The following is a 15,452-nucleotide window of genomic DNA, read 5'->3' as shown; positions in this document are numbered from 1 at the left end:
GGAATGTGTTCTCAGTCACCTTACCTGGTAAAGTAAGGGTTAAATAATCAAATATATATAAAAAATAATAATATTTGGTAAATCCTAACCAATGATTTATGGATACACTAGATGACTGACAGGGGTCACTGTGTTGAAGCCACTGACTCCATCTTGGCAAACAAATATTTTGGAAGCTATAGAAATCAATTTATTAATGTCTACATTTGTTTTTGCCATATTTATGATATTACAGCCACAATTAATACTTTTAAATTATATTATGTGAGCTAAATATACTTAAAACATTTTCCTTATAGTATCGTTTTTAGAGATTACTAATGTTAGTGTCCCCACAACAACAACACAATACTGAAATACAGAGCATTCGGAAAGTATTCAGACCCCTTGACTTTGTCCACATTTTGTTACGTTACAGCCTTATTTTAAAATGGATTTTTTTTAATCCCCTCATCAATCTACACACAATATCCCATAATGACAAAGCAGAAATTGTTGCAAATTTATTAAGAACTGAAATATCACATTTACATAAGTATTCAGACCCATTACTCAGTACTTTGTTGAAGCACCTTTGGCAGCGATTAGAGCCTCAAGTCTTCTTGGGTATGACTTTACAAGCTTGGCACACCTGTATTCCCCCATTTTTATCTGCAGATCCTCTCAAGCTCTGTCAGGTTGGATAGGGGGGGCGTTGATGCACAGCTATTTTCAGGTCTCTCCAGAGATGTTCGATTGGGTTCAAGTGCGGGCTCTAGCAGGGCCACTCTAGGACATTCAGAGACTTGCTCCGAAGCCACTCCTGCGTTGTCTTGGCTGTGTGCTTAGCTGTCTTGGCTGTGTGCTTGGCTGTGTGGGTCGTTGTCCTGTTGGAAGGTGAACTTTTGCCCCATTCTGAGGTCCTGAGCGATCTGGAGCAGTTTTTCCATCAAGGATCTGTCTGTACTTTGCTCCATTCATCTTTCCCTAGGAAGAGTCTTGGTGGTTCCAAACTTCTGTGTTTTTGGGGACCTTCAGTGCTCCAGAAATGTGTTGGTACCCTTTCCAAGATCTGTGCCTCGACACAATCCGGTCTTGGAGCTCTACGGACAATTCCTTTGACCTCATGGATTGTTTTTGCTCTGACATAAACTGTCAACTGTGGGACCTTATATAGACAGGTGTGTGTGCCTTTCCAAATCATGTCCAATCAATTGAATTTACCACAGATGGACTCCAATCAAGTTGTTGAAACATCTCACGGATGATCAATGGAAGCAGGATGCACCTGAGCTCAATTTCAAGTCTCATAGCGAAGGGTCTGAATACTTATGTAAATAAGGTATTTCAATTTTTTATTTTAATACATTTGCAAAAATGTCTATAGACCAGTTTTCACTTTGTCTTCATGAGGTATTTATTGTGTGTAGATTGGTGAGGAAAAACATTAATTTAATCAGTTTTAGAATAAGGCTGTAATGTAACAAAATGTGGAAATGTGAAGGGGTCTGAGTACTTTCCGAATGCACTGTACATGCAATTTCGTCCTTGAAACATTTAATTGAAATTCTGTAGAATATCATTCATTCCTATGGACGACTGCTCCTACCAATATGGCCGACCGCTGGCTTCAAAGCCTCTCACAGCATCAGCAATCCTTGGTTTATATACATCATTGGGCCTAACAAGGGTTTGGATTTTGCAGTTCCAGCATCATTACTTTGATCTAGTTCATGCAAACGAGAGCCTGCTACCTGGGATCCATTTCATCTCAACTGAATAGTGTCTCTGGCTGTATACAAGGTAATATTAGGGATTGATGGCGGTGGCCATAGAGGTACAGTACCTGTATAATATTCTTATCCTAAGGCTCTGCCTATGTGAAGTATACACCAGGGTGTGGATCTCAGACTACTATCAAGGTATTAAAGGAAACTTTACAGAACCTCAGTCTTTCACCTTCTCTCTCTTATCTTTCATTTCACCTCTCACTCTCCCGACCTCCTTCTCCAATTCCCATTTCTCTCATGCCTCGCTCAAGGGTATAGCGACAGATTTCTCACCTTTTCAGCTCCAGTATTCGAACTAGCAACCTTTTGATTACTGGCCCAATGTCACCACCTTCTCTCTCTTATCTTTCATTCTCCCACCTCTCACTCTCCCGACCTCCTTCTAAACTCTTCTTTTTTCTCCCCCCTCTGATGTCCCAGCTTCTCCCCCTTCTCTGATGTCACCCTCCCTACCTCTATCTTCAGCTTCTCCCCTTCTCTGATCTATCTTCTCTGATGCTTCTCAGCTTCTCCCCCTTCTCTGATGTCACCCTCCCTACCTCTATCTTCAGCTTCTCCCCCTTCTCTGATGTCACCCTCCCTACCTCTATCTTCAGCTTCTCCCCTTCTCTGATGTCACCCTCCCTACCTCTATCTTCAGCTTCTCCCCCTTCTCTGATGTCACCCTCCCTACCTCTATCTTCAGTCACCCTCCCTACCTCTATCTTCAGCTTCTCCCCCTTCTCTGATGTCACCCTCCCTACCTCTATCTTCAGCTTCTCCCCCTTCTCTGACATCACCCTCCCACCCTCTATCTTCAGCTTCTCCCCCTTCTCTTCCTTCCGCTCCTCATACTCCTCCCTCTTTCTCTCTGCTTTTTCCTCCCTCTTTCCCTCTTTCATCCTCTAATTCAAGCTCTCCAACTCTTCTTTTACTCTTTTCACCTCCTCTTTCGTCGTCTTCTCTTCCACATCTATTTTCATTCTGTCCCGTTTCCTTCTCTTTGTTTTTAATAATCTCTCCTGTTCTTGCTGTCTTCTTCAGTCTTTCATCCACCTCCACATTCAACTGTTCCACTATCTTATTCTTCCCCTCCAACTTCTCTTTCTACTTTTCCAACTTTCTCCAACGTTTCCAGCTTCTTACTCTTTTTCTCCAGTTTCTCTTTCTGCCTGTCTTAGTATTTGGAGGTTTTTCAGATCCCGATTAGCTACTACCAAAGCAGCAGCTACTCTTCCTGGGGTCCACACAAAATATTAAAACATGACATAATATATAACATTAATGGACAAGTACAGGGCAAGGACAGAACTACATACATGTCAAATAAGAATACACGCTTTAACCCATTTATGCCTTAGCATCCAGTGCATTATGTAGCAGTCATACATTTAAGCCGTAAGGTCCGAGGGGGTGCCTTATTACTATTATAAACTGGTTACCAACTTAATTACAGCAGTAAAAATACATGTTTTGTCATAGCCGTGGTATACAGTCTGATATAACACGGCTTTCAGCCAATCAGCATTCAGGGCTCGAACCACCTAGTTTATAATATCCCATATATTGCATCCTTTGCTACTAGTGTTACAGTTGTTTTGTCGAAGCATCCTAATCCTGACAACATTCTTGAATCCTGATATCCTAACCCTGACAACATTCTTGAATCCTGATATCCTAACCTGACAACATTCTTGAATCCTGATATCCAAACTCTGACAACATTCTTGAATCCTGATATCCTAACCCTGACAACATTCTTGAATCCTGATATCCTAACCCTGACAACATTCTTGAATCCTGATATCCTAACCCTGACAACATTCTTGAATCCTGATATCCTAACCCTGACAACATTCTTGAATCCTGATATCCAAACCCTGACAACATTCTTGAATCCTGATATCCAAACTCTGACAACATTCTTGAATCCTGATATCCAAACTCTGACAACATTCTTGAATCCTGATATCCAAACTCTGACAACATTCTTGAATCCTGATATCCAAACTCTGACAACATTCTTGAATCCTGATATCCAAACTCTGACAACATTCTTGAATCCTGATATCCTAACCCTGACAACATTCTTGAATCCTGATATCCTAATATCAAACTCTGACAACATTCTTGAATCCTGATATCCAAACTCTGACAACATTCTTGAATCCTGATATCCAAACTCTGACAACATTCTTGAATCCTGATATCCAAACTCTGACAACATTCTTGAATCCTGATATCCAAACTCTGACAACATTCTTGAATCCTGATATCCAAACTCTGACAACATTCTTGAATCCTGATATCCAAACCCTGACAACATTCTTGAATCCTGATATCCAAACTCTGACAACATTCTTGAATCCTGATATCCAAACTCTGACAACATTCTTGAATCCTGATATCCTAATCTCACAGCACCAATTGTTCTGTAAACACCAGAGAGAATCTCACAACATCAGGAACCATCTGTGTCATTGGTTGATAATCATGTGACTCATAGATGCTGCTGAAAGCAAGTGAAATGCAATAATCATGTGGAGTTTAACTCAAGTCATTAACTGCTGCTCATCTCAGAGCCACATATCATATCATGTAGAGTTTAACTCAAGTCATTAACTGCTGCTCATCTCAGAGCCACATATCATATCATGTAGAGTTTAACTCAAGTCATTAACTGCTGCTCATCTCAGAGCCACATATCATATCATGTAGAGTTTAACTCAAGTCATTAACTGCTGCTCATCTCAGAGCCACATATCATATCATGTAGAGTTTAACTCAAGTCATTAACTGCTGCTCATCTCCCCTGGCGTGAACAGAGCCACATATCATATCGTATGGAGTTGCACCTAAGTTTCACCCCTGCTATGTTCCCCTGACATAAATGCAGCAACCTTGAATCATGTGGAGATGCACCTATCCAGACCCTCTTGTTTCCTCTCTACCTCCTCCCTCTTCTTCACATCTTTGTCTTCCTTCCTCGCCCTCTGGATCTCATCTCCCTGCCTTGCCACCTCCTTCTCCTTCCTCTCTACCTCCTCCCTCTTCTTCACTTATTTGTCTTCCTTCCTCACCCTCTGGATCTCATCTCCCTGCATTGCCACCTCCTTCTCCTTCCTCTCTACCTCCTCCCTCTTCTTCACTTCTTTGTCTTCCTTCCTCACCTTCTGATCCCATCTCCCTGCTTTGCCACCTCCTTCTCCTTCCTCTCTACCTCCTCCATTCTTGTCTTAATTTCTTCATTTGCGCTCTCATCACCCTTCTCCTTTATTTTCACCAGCTCTCCCTCCTTTTGTATTTTCTCCAGCAGTTTATAGAAAATATTCAGTGTCTTCATGCATTTCTGCATCTACACTCTCCTTTACTCTCTAACTCCCTGTCAATTTCTCTCCTCCAGCCCTCTCTCTCTCCATCTGAGGAGCTGGCTGGGAGAGAAAAGATATCTAGTGAAATGTGATCTGCTGGCAGACGGCACCACCTGCTGTTGTCCACACTGTTTCTTACACTGTTCCTTACACTGTCCCAGAAGCTCTGTACTGAGATTGGGTGTGTTAGATACTGGGAAAGCCACAACAACAAAAAATGTATATATATTTATGAATCAATAAGGCAATCGATAAGTCAAACTGTTCAACCCAACCACTCAGTCAGTCAATTAACCCAACCAATTCATCTCTGTTTGTGAAAGACACAAACACATGCTGCCGGTTGCTATTCTATTCTTTTATATGATATTCAGCCCAGACCAGTTTAGTGGAGTGTAGTCCAGTCCAGTCTAGCCCAGTCTAGTCCACTTCAGTCTAGTCCAGTCCAGTCTAGCCCAGTCTAGTCCACTTCAGTCTAGTCCAGTCTAGGCAGTTAAAATGAATCCCCGTTATTGACTAACAGTAAAACAGATCTAGCCACACTTGCTAACAGAGGGGGCATTGTATAACTTTATAACAGTTAGCCAGATTGTTTAAGAAAATAGCCCACACATGGGCCACTTGATTAGCACGAAAAATCAAATAAAAAGTATGAAAATGTATGGATTCACTATTGTAAGTTTCTGCAGATAAGAGAATCTGCTAAAATGACTAAACCTTTTTTTAAAGATTAGGCTACAGATGATTTTTTCAGAGCACAAGGATCATCTATTGTTCTCTCTCTTGGTTTTCAGGCCGGTGGTGGGGGGAAAAGGGAAAGAAATTAAATGTCTATACATTTCCAACTGATGAGGTCAAGTATCTAGACTTGGGTGTCGCTCAGGCCAATAGGTTGCTGATAGGTTTGTGTTTTGCTCTTCATCAAGTGTTCAGTGGAAGAGACTGAGAAATCCAATTAGGATGCTCCAGAATGATGGCCACAGAGTGCTGGTCACAACCAAAATGAGATTATATTTCTATGGTTCTGGTACTGTCACATTGCCTAGGCCTGTGCAACACCAGTAATTCACCTATGCTTTGCCAAATGTGTCATTACTTTCCTTACATGATATGTGAAGTGTTTATGTAGGCCTTACAAAGGGCCGACAAACCACATTAAGGGCTTATGAACCGTAACATCACGTTACCATCGCTGGTGACCAGTACCCCAGCCAGCGGCAGCATTATGCTGCTGTAGTAGGCTATGTAATGAGAGTTTCTGACAGTAGAGGCCACTCTGTGATTTTGAAACCTTATGTCATTGACTGCTTGAGACATGGAAGCCCGATTGAAACATTATATCTGGAAAAATAGACCTAAATCCCTCAAATAATTTAACACCAGGAATGTCTGTGTGTATTAAATCTGCAGTCTTATGCACAGCTGCAATGTCCATAAGGCCTCTCCATACACACAATCCAGCTGTGTTGGAATAGACAGTGCCAAAGAAGACAGTGAGGACACAGGGGGGACTGAGAATGCAGTGAAAATGCAGATTATGTTGAAAAGTTCCCACTCAACAGCCAGCACAAGTTTGAGTAGGCCTATATGATATCTAGGGACACATAGCTCTGATTACAGTTAAGCCATTTCACCCCCACATCTCAGCTGTGACCAGACCATTGGGTCCAGCTGCAGACCTCCTCTCTCAGGCCCCCTCTCTATACTGCCACCTACTGAAGACCTCATCTTTCAGGCCCCCTGTCTATATTGCCACCCACTGGACATCTCATCTCTTAGGCCCCCTCTCATCTCTCAGGCTCCTCTCATCTCTCAGGCCCCTCTCCCCTCTCCAACGCCAGAGTAAACATCACTTCCTGTTTAAAGGAAAACTCCACCGACAAACTATCTTTTGTTTGTTTCATTAGTCCATATGATGCAAAATCCATCATACCGGCTGTATTTCTGTATTTTGAAAGTTATATATCTTGAAAACTTCATTGCTAACATGCAAAACATTTTGGGACAATATCAACAATGGACTAATGAAACAAATACCAAAAGATAGTTGTCAGGTGTCATTTTTTCTTTTAAATTAGTGTTTCATATCTATCTATCTAACTTGTACTAAGAGTTAGCTAGCTAACGTTATCTAGCTAATGTTAGCTGGTTTCATAGCTAACGTAATGTTAGCTGTGTTAGATAGCTGCTTGGCTTCAACTAGGACAACAGAAAGTGTGTATTGTAATGGTTTCAAACCACCAACTGCCTGTGAGTCTCTCTCTCTCTCACACACACACACACACACACACACACACACACACACACACACACACACACACACACACACACACACACACACACACACACACACACACACACACACACACACACACACACACACACACACACACACACACACACACACACACACACACACACACACACACACACACACACACACACACACACACTCACTTACAGTATTTACACGCACATACACATTGTACACATTTACATGCAGCACTCCTGCGCTCATTCTTCCCACACATGCAATTCTGCATTCCAACAACTCTACCTTAACTCCAGGCTACCCTAAAGCTGTTGACCTGCCATCCCCTCTCTGTCTTTGTGTTAGTTGCTGTTGAACCTAATAGTGGGCTATCACAGCCGAGCCCGGTGTGTTATCCACGTTCTGAAAAAGACCTACTGCAACATCCTAATCAAGCCAGAGAGCCTGGGGAAGTGTGTGGGATTTCAGTCTGACACTGACTGCACAACACTATACTGTCCATCTCTGGCTGTTCTTTCTTTGCAACTCCATCCACCCATTTTCTTATGTGTCTGTGTGTGTTTCTCTCTCTGTCTGTGTGATGGCCTCACTCCATGGATGGACAGTCCTATTTTCAATAACACACTCCTGGGGCTGTTGTGGGAAACTGTTTTACTATGCAAGGGCCTACTGTTATGATTGTGAATGTAAATGCCTCCTGTTATTGCGCTTAAGAGTGAGTCTGGGTCAGTATGACCTATGTTGAATTAGTTGACAGGGAGAGAGGGCCTGTGTGCCTTCTTTGCCCAGCTTGTGTGAGTGTAAATCAAATCAAAGTGTATTGGTCTCATACACAGATTTGCAGAATTTATCCGTCATTTCAGGTCACAACTTGTAAACTTGTTTACGCTGGACCAGACAAGACTGGCAAAGTGCTCTTCACTGACGAGTTCTGGTTTTGTCCCACCAGGGGTGATGGTTGGATTTGCGTTTATCGTCGAAGGAATGAGCATTACATGGAGGCCTCTATTCTGGAGCGGGATCGAAGTGGAGGTGGACGGTCCGTCATGGTCTGGGGCGGTGTGTTAAAGCATCATTGGACTGAGCTTGTTGTCATTGCAGGCAATCTCAACGCTGTGCGTTACAGGGAAGACATCCTCCTCCCTCATGTGGTACCCTTCCAGCAGGCTCATCCTGACATGACCCTCCAGCAGGACAATGCCACCAGCCATACTGCTTGTTCTGTGCGTGATTTCCTGCAAGACAGGAATGTTAGTGTTCTGCCATGTCCAGCAAAGAGCCCTGATCTCAATCCCATTGAGCACGTCTGGGACCTGTTGGATCGGAGGGTGAGGTCTAGGGCCATTCCCCCCTGAAATGTCCGGGAACTTGCAGGTGTGTTGGTGGAAGAGTGTGTTAACATCTCACAGCAAGAACTGTCAAATCTTTTGCAGTCCATGAGGAGATGCACTGCAGCACTGCAGCTGGTGGCCACACCAGATACTGACTGTTACTTTTGATGTTGACCCCCCCCCCCTCCCTTTGTTCAGGGACACAATGTCACATGAGATGATGCTGGAGAAATGAAGCAGGTACGGGGAGTAAAAGGTTTAATAAAGACAGACATAAAACAAGACAGGAACAGCGTCAACAAACTAATACTAAAGACAAAAAGATACCATGCAGCAGTGGGGAACAGAGCAGATATAGGGGAGGAAATTAACAGATTATAAGTGAGCCCAGGGGAGTCCAATAAAGGTGATGCGTGTGACAAGGGAAGGCAGGTGTGCGTGATGCTGGGTAGCCTGGCACCCTCAAGCGACAGGGGGAGGAAAGAGCGGGAGCAGACGTCACACACATGATTCCATTTCTGTTAGTCACATGTCGGTGGAACTTGTTCAGTTTATGTCTCAGTTGTTGAATCTTGTTATGTTTTCACAAATATTTACACATGTTAAGTTTGCTGAAAATAAACGCAGTTGACAGTGAGAGGAAGTTTCTTATTTTGCTGAGATTATATCTCTTGACCCATTGATGAAAATAATCATGGCCTCTAAACCTTCAAGCTGCATACTGGACCTTATTCTAACTAAACTACTGAAAGAGCTGCTTCCTGTACTTGGCCTGCCAATTACCATATGAGTAACAATTAGCTATATTGTTTGGCATCATGCCAGATACATGGTCCCATGTCATGTGCTTTGCATTTATGCAAAGCACTTTAAATGTATAATGTACAGCTACAGTACGTCGATGTGAATTGAATACTAAAGTATATTGTTTTCTGTATTTTGCAGTTTCACAACATAAACTTTTTCAATACATCCATTCAAGAAAAGTCACCCCTTGGGAGTTTTATTGAAGACTTAGTTGTTAGCTATCTGTCTAGTTTTGCATGGGAACGCACTTCAAGGGCAGAATAGATACCATCGTTCAGCACATTCTTTTGGAGAGATTGGAAACCAAAACTGGTCTACACGGACAAGATCTAGCCTGGTTTAGATCTTATCTGTCGGAAAGATATCAGTTTGTCTCTGTAGATGGTTTGTCCTCTGACAAATCAACTGTAAATTTTGGTGTTCCTCAAGGCTCTGTTTTAGGACAACTATTGTTTTCACCCCCCTTGGGTTCGTGCCATGTGGGAGATCTTCGTGGGCTATACTTGGCCTTGTCTCAGGATAGTAAGTTGGTGGTTGAAGATATTTCCCTAGTGGTGTGGGGGCTGTGCTTTGTCAAAGTGGGTGGGGTTATATCCTGCCTGCTTGGCCCCCCCCCGGGGTTATCGTCGGAAAGGGTCACAGTGTCTCCCGACCGCTCCTGTCTCAGCCTCCAGTATTTATGCTGCAATAGTTTGTGTCGGGGGGGCTAGGGTCAGTTGGGTCAGTCGGTTATATCTGGAGTATTTCTCCTGTCCTATCCAGTGTCCTGTATGAATGTAAGTATGCTCTCTCTAATTCTCTCTCTTTCTCTTTCTCTCTCTCTCTCTCTCTCTCTCTCTCTCTCTCTCTCTCTCTCTCTCTCTCTCTCTCTCTCTCTTTCACTCAGAGGGCCTTGCTTCAGGACTACCTGGCCTGATGACTACTTGCTGTACCCAGTCCACCTGGTCGTGCTGCTGCTCCAGTTTCAACTGTTCTGCCTGCGGCTATGGAACCCTGACCTGTTCACCGGACTTGCTACCTTGTCCCAGACCTGCTGTTTTCAACTCTCTAGAGACAGCAGGAGCGGTAGAGATACTCTGAATGATCGGCTATGAAAAAATAAATGACATATACTCCTGAGGTGCTGACCTGTTGCACCCTCGACAACTACTGTGATTATTATTACTTGACCCTGCTGGTCATCTATGAAAATTTGAACATCATGGCCATGTTCTGTTATAATCGCTACCCGGCACAGCCAGAAGAGAACTGGCCACCCCTCGTAGACTGGTTCCTCTCTAGGTTTCTTCCTAGGTTCCGGCCTTTCTAGGGAGTCTTTCCAAGCCAACCGTGCTTCTACACCTGCATTGCTTGCTGTTTGGGGTTTTAGGCTGGGTTTCTGTACAGCACTTTGTGACATCAGTTGATGTAAGAAGGGCTTTATAAATACATTTGATTTATTGATCGCAGGTGCAGCGAAATGCTTATGTTTCTAGTTCCAACAGTGCAGTAATATCTCAAATATATCAGAATGAGCCATATCAGATTGAGCAATTTTAGAGTCCGTACTATATATATTTATATATACAGTTGAAGTTGGAAGTTTACATACACTTAGGTTAAAACTTGTTTTTCAACCACTCCACAAATGTCTTGTTAACAAAGTATAGTTTTGGCAAGTCGGTTAGGACATCTAATTTGTGCATGACACAAGTAATTTTTCCAACAATTGTTTACAGACAGATTATTTCACTTATAATTCACTGTATCACAATTCCAGTGGGTCAGAAGTTTACATACACTAAGTTGACTGTGCCTTTAAACAGCTTGGAAAATTCCAGAAAATGACGTCATGGCTTTAGAAGCTTCTGTTAGACTAATTGACATCATTTGAGTCAATTGGATGTGTACCTGTGGATGTATTTCAAGGCCTACATTCAATCTCAGTGCCTCTGCTTGACATCATGGGAAAATCAAAAGAAATCAGCAAAGACCTCAGAAAAAAATTAGTAGACCTCTACATGTCTGGTTCATCCTTGGGAGCAATTTCCAAATGCCTGAAGGTACCACATTCATCTGTACAAACAATAGTACCAAGGGACCGCGCAGCCATCATATCGCTCAGGAAGGAGACCCGTTCTGTCTCCTACAAATGAACATACTTTGGTGCAAAAAGTGCAAATCAATCCCAGAACAACAGCAAAGGACCTTGTGAAGATGCTGGAGGAAACAGGTATAAAAGTTTATATATATCCACAATGAAATGAGCCCTATAATGACATAACCTGAAAGGCTGCTCAGCAAGGAAGAAGCCACTGCTCCAAACCCACCATAAAAAAGCCAGACTACGCTTTGCAACTGTACATGGGGACAAAGATCGTACTTTTTGGAGAAACGTCCTCTGGTCTGATGAAATAAAAATAGAACTGTTTGGCCATAATGACCATCATAATGTTTGGAGGATAAAGGGGGAGGCTTGCAAGCCGAAGAACACCATCCCAACCGTGAAGCATGAGGGTGGCAGCATCATGTTGTGGGGGTGCTTTGCTGCAAGAGGGACTGGTGCACTTCACAAAATAGATGGCATCATGAGGAAAGGAAAAGTATGTGGATATATTGAAGCAACATCTCAAGACATCAGTCAGGAAGTTAAAGCTTGGTCGCAAATGGGTCTTCCAAATGGACAATGACCCCAAGCATACTTCCAAAGTTATGGCAAAATGGCTTAAGGACAACAAAATCAAGGTACAAATCCCAACCTCAATCCTCTAGAAAATGTGTGGGCAGAACTGAAAAAGCATGTACGAGCAAGGAGGCCAACAAACCTGCCTCAGTTACACCAGCTCTGTCAGGAGGAATGGGCCAAAATTCACCCAACTTACTGTGGAAAGCTTGTGGAAAGCTACCCGAAACATTTGACCCAAGTTAAACAATTTAAAGGCAATGCTACCAAATACTAATTTAGTGTATGTGAACTTCTGACCCACTGGGAATGTGATGAAATAAATAAAAGCTGAAATAAATCATTCTCTCTACTATTATTCTGACATTTCACATTCTTAAAATAAAGTGGCGATCCTAACTGACCTAAAACAGTTATTTTCTAACTTGGATTAAATGTCAGGAATTGTGAAAACTGAGTTTAAAAGGTTAAGGTGTATGTAAACTTCTGACCTCAACTGTGTGTGTGTGTGTACGTATATATATATATATTGTCATGTTTTGTCTTAGATTGTCTTGTCATTTTGCTTTTCCTTCTGTTCGTTTTCCCCCTGCTGGTCTTTTTAGGTTCGTTCCCCTTTTTCTCTCTCCCTTCCTCTCTCTCTTCTCTCTATCGTTCCGTTCCTGCTCCCAGCTGTTCCTATTCCCCTAATCAATCATTTAGTCTTCCCACACCTGTTCCCTATCTTTTCCCCTGATTAGAGTCCCTATTTCTCCCCTTGTTTTCCGTTTCTGCCCTGTCGGATCCTTGTATATTGTTCACCGTGCTGTGTCTTTGTATCGCCCTGTCGTGTCGTGTTTCCCTCAGATGCTGCGTGGTGAGCAGGTGTCTGAGTCTGCTACGGTCAAGTGCCTTCCCGAGGCAACCTGCAGTTTATTATCGAGTCTCCAGTCAGTTCTCGTGATTACGAGTGGAATTGTTTTTTATGCTTTATTTACCGCTCCGATTTGTCTAGGAGTATTGCTATTTCCTTAAACTGGATTAAAGACTCTGTTTTCGCCAAGTCGCTTTTGGGTCCTCATTCACCTGCATTACATATATATATATATATATATATATATATATATATATATATATATATATATATATATATATATATATATATATATATATATATACAGAGTGCCTTCAGAATGTATACATACCCCTTAAATTATTCCACTTTTTGTTTGTGTTACAGCCTGAATTCAAAATTAATTAAATATTTATTTTTCTCTCCCATCTACACACAATACCCCATGATGACAAATTGAAAACATGTTTTAAGAAATGTATCACATGTATTAAAAATGACATACAGAAATATCTAATTTACATAAGTATTCACACCACTGAGTCAATACTTTTTTTTGGAAGCAGCTTTGGCCGCAATTACAGAGTCTTTCTGGGTAAGTCTTTAAGAACTCCACACAAGGATTGTGCAACATTTGCCCATGATTAATTTCAAAATTCTTCAAGCTCTGTCCAATTGGTTGTTGATCATTGCTGAATAAAATATTCAGGTCTTGGCATAGATTTTCAAGTGGATTTAAGTCAAAACTGTAACTTGGCCGCTCAGGAACATTCACTGTCTTCTTGGTAAGCAACTCAAGTGTAGATTTGGCCTTGTGTTTTCAGTTATTGTCCTGTTGCAAGGTGAATTCATCTCCCAGTGTCTGGTGGAAAGCAGACTGAAACAGGATTTCTTGCACATTTTTTATTTTGCACATTTACCATCCTTCCTTACCTCTTCAATGAATATCCCATAGGCCTCTACATTATGGACAATGTGTGTGTATGAAAACCATTATCAAAACAGTTTTTATATTCACATTTACCACAAAAACCAGGGTATGAATACTGTTGGGTGCATGTTTTGTTAATCATCTGTATAATTACTATTTTTTTAATTCACAGACTTCACCCTCCTACACCTCTGATGAATATAACAGGAAACCTGTTAGATCACCGTGCACTGCAAAATCATTCTGACTCAGGATACGGAGAACATCAACATCAACATGCCAGAGGATATACCTCTTGTACTTGGGGCTCTGCTGGGAGTTTAACTCATATTAGATTTTCAAAATTCTGTTTTGCCACTAAAATCATAAACACTGACAACTAAAATGTGTTGTTATTGTTATGCATATTATTAATAATAATTATTATTATTAATAATAATAATAATGGGGAAGGAGGGGTTAATTCAAAAATGAACCCCAAAAGGTTATTCAAAAGCTTCTTCGAGGAACCAATAAAAGGGGTTCTCTACAGGATCGGTGGGTCCCCCTGTGGGACGGTTGAGCTAATGTAGGCTAATGTGATTAGCATGAGGTTGTAAGTAACAAGAACATTTCCCAGAACATAGACATATCTGATATTGGCAGAAAGCTTAAATTCTTGTTCATCTAACTGCACTGTCCAATTTACAGTAGCTATTACAGTGAAAAAATACAATGCTATTGTTTGAGGAGAGTGCAAGTTATGAACTTGAAAAGTTATTAGTAAACCAATTAGGCACATTTGGGCAGTCTTGATACAACATTTTGAACATAAACGCAATTGTTCATTGGATCAGTCTAAAACGTTGCACATATACTGCTGCCATCTGGTGGTCAAAATCTAAATTTTGCCTGGACTGGTATAATACATTATGGCCTTTCTCTTGCGTTTCAAAAATGATAGTACAAAAAAAAACTTTATATTATCTTTTATCAGATCTAATGTGTTATATTCTCCTACATTAATTTCACATTTGCACAAATGTCAAAGTGTTTCCTTTCAAATGGTAATGGGTAACGATGCTTTGTGGGTGACTGTTGGCTGTGTGCAGAGGGTCCCTGGTTCGAGCCCAGGTAGGGGTGAGGAGAGGGACGGAAGCTATACTGTTACATTTGGAAGCCATTTCCAGCTTTGTGCAGTCCCTGGTAAGCGCCGCAATGACCTTTGATGGTAGGGATGCACAGGATGCTGAAAACACTTCTGTGCCCCTCAAACTGGGTAAAGCGCTTGTTGATGGACTAGATAGCAGAATCAACCATCTGCTATCTAGCATCAATCATCTGAAATACCCTGGTTGAGTTTAATTGAGCCACTGCTTGTGACAGGTTAAAACACTGCAGAGGTAGGCCTATGGATGCACAGTGTAATACAATCTGAGCCGTCTATGTCCAATATGAACTGGGTGAGGGGAGCTGTCAGCCTTTTCATATTTCCAAAAAGAAAGGTAGGCTTAAAGAT

This window comes from Oncorhynchus gorbuscha, linkage group LG20 (assembly GCF_021184085.1).
Source record: "Oncorhynchus gorbuscha isolate QuinsamMale2020 ecotype Even-year linkage group LG20, OgorEven_v1.0, whole genome shotgun sequence".
Classification (NCBI taxonomy): Eukaryota; Metazoa; Chordata; class Actinopteri; order Salmoniformes; family Salmonidae; genus Oncorhynchus; species Oncorhynchus gorbuscha.
This window is presented reverse-complemented; position numbering follows the sequence as displayed.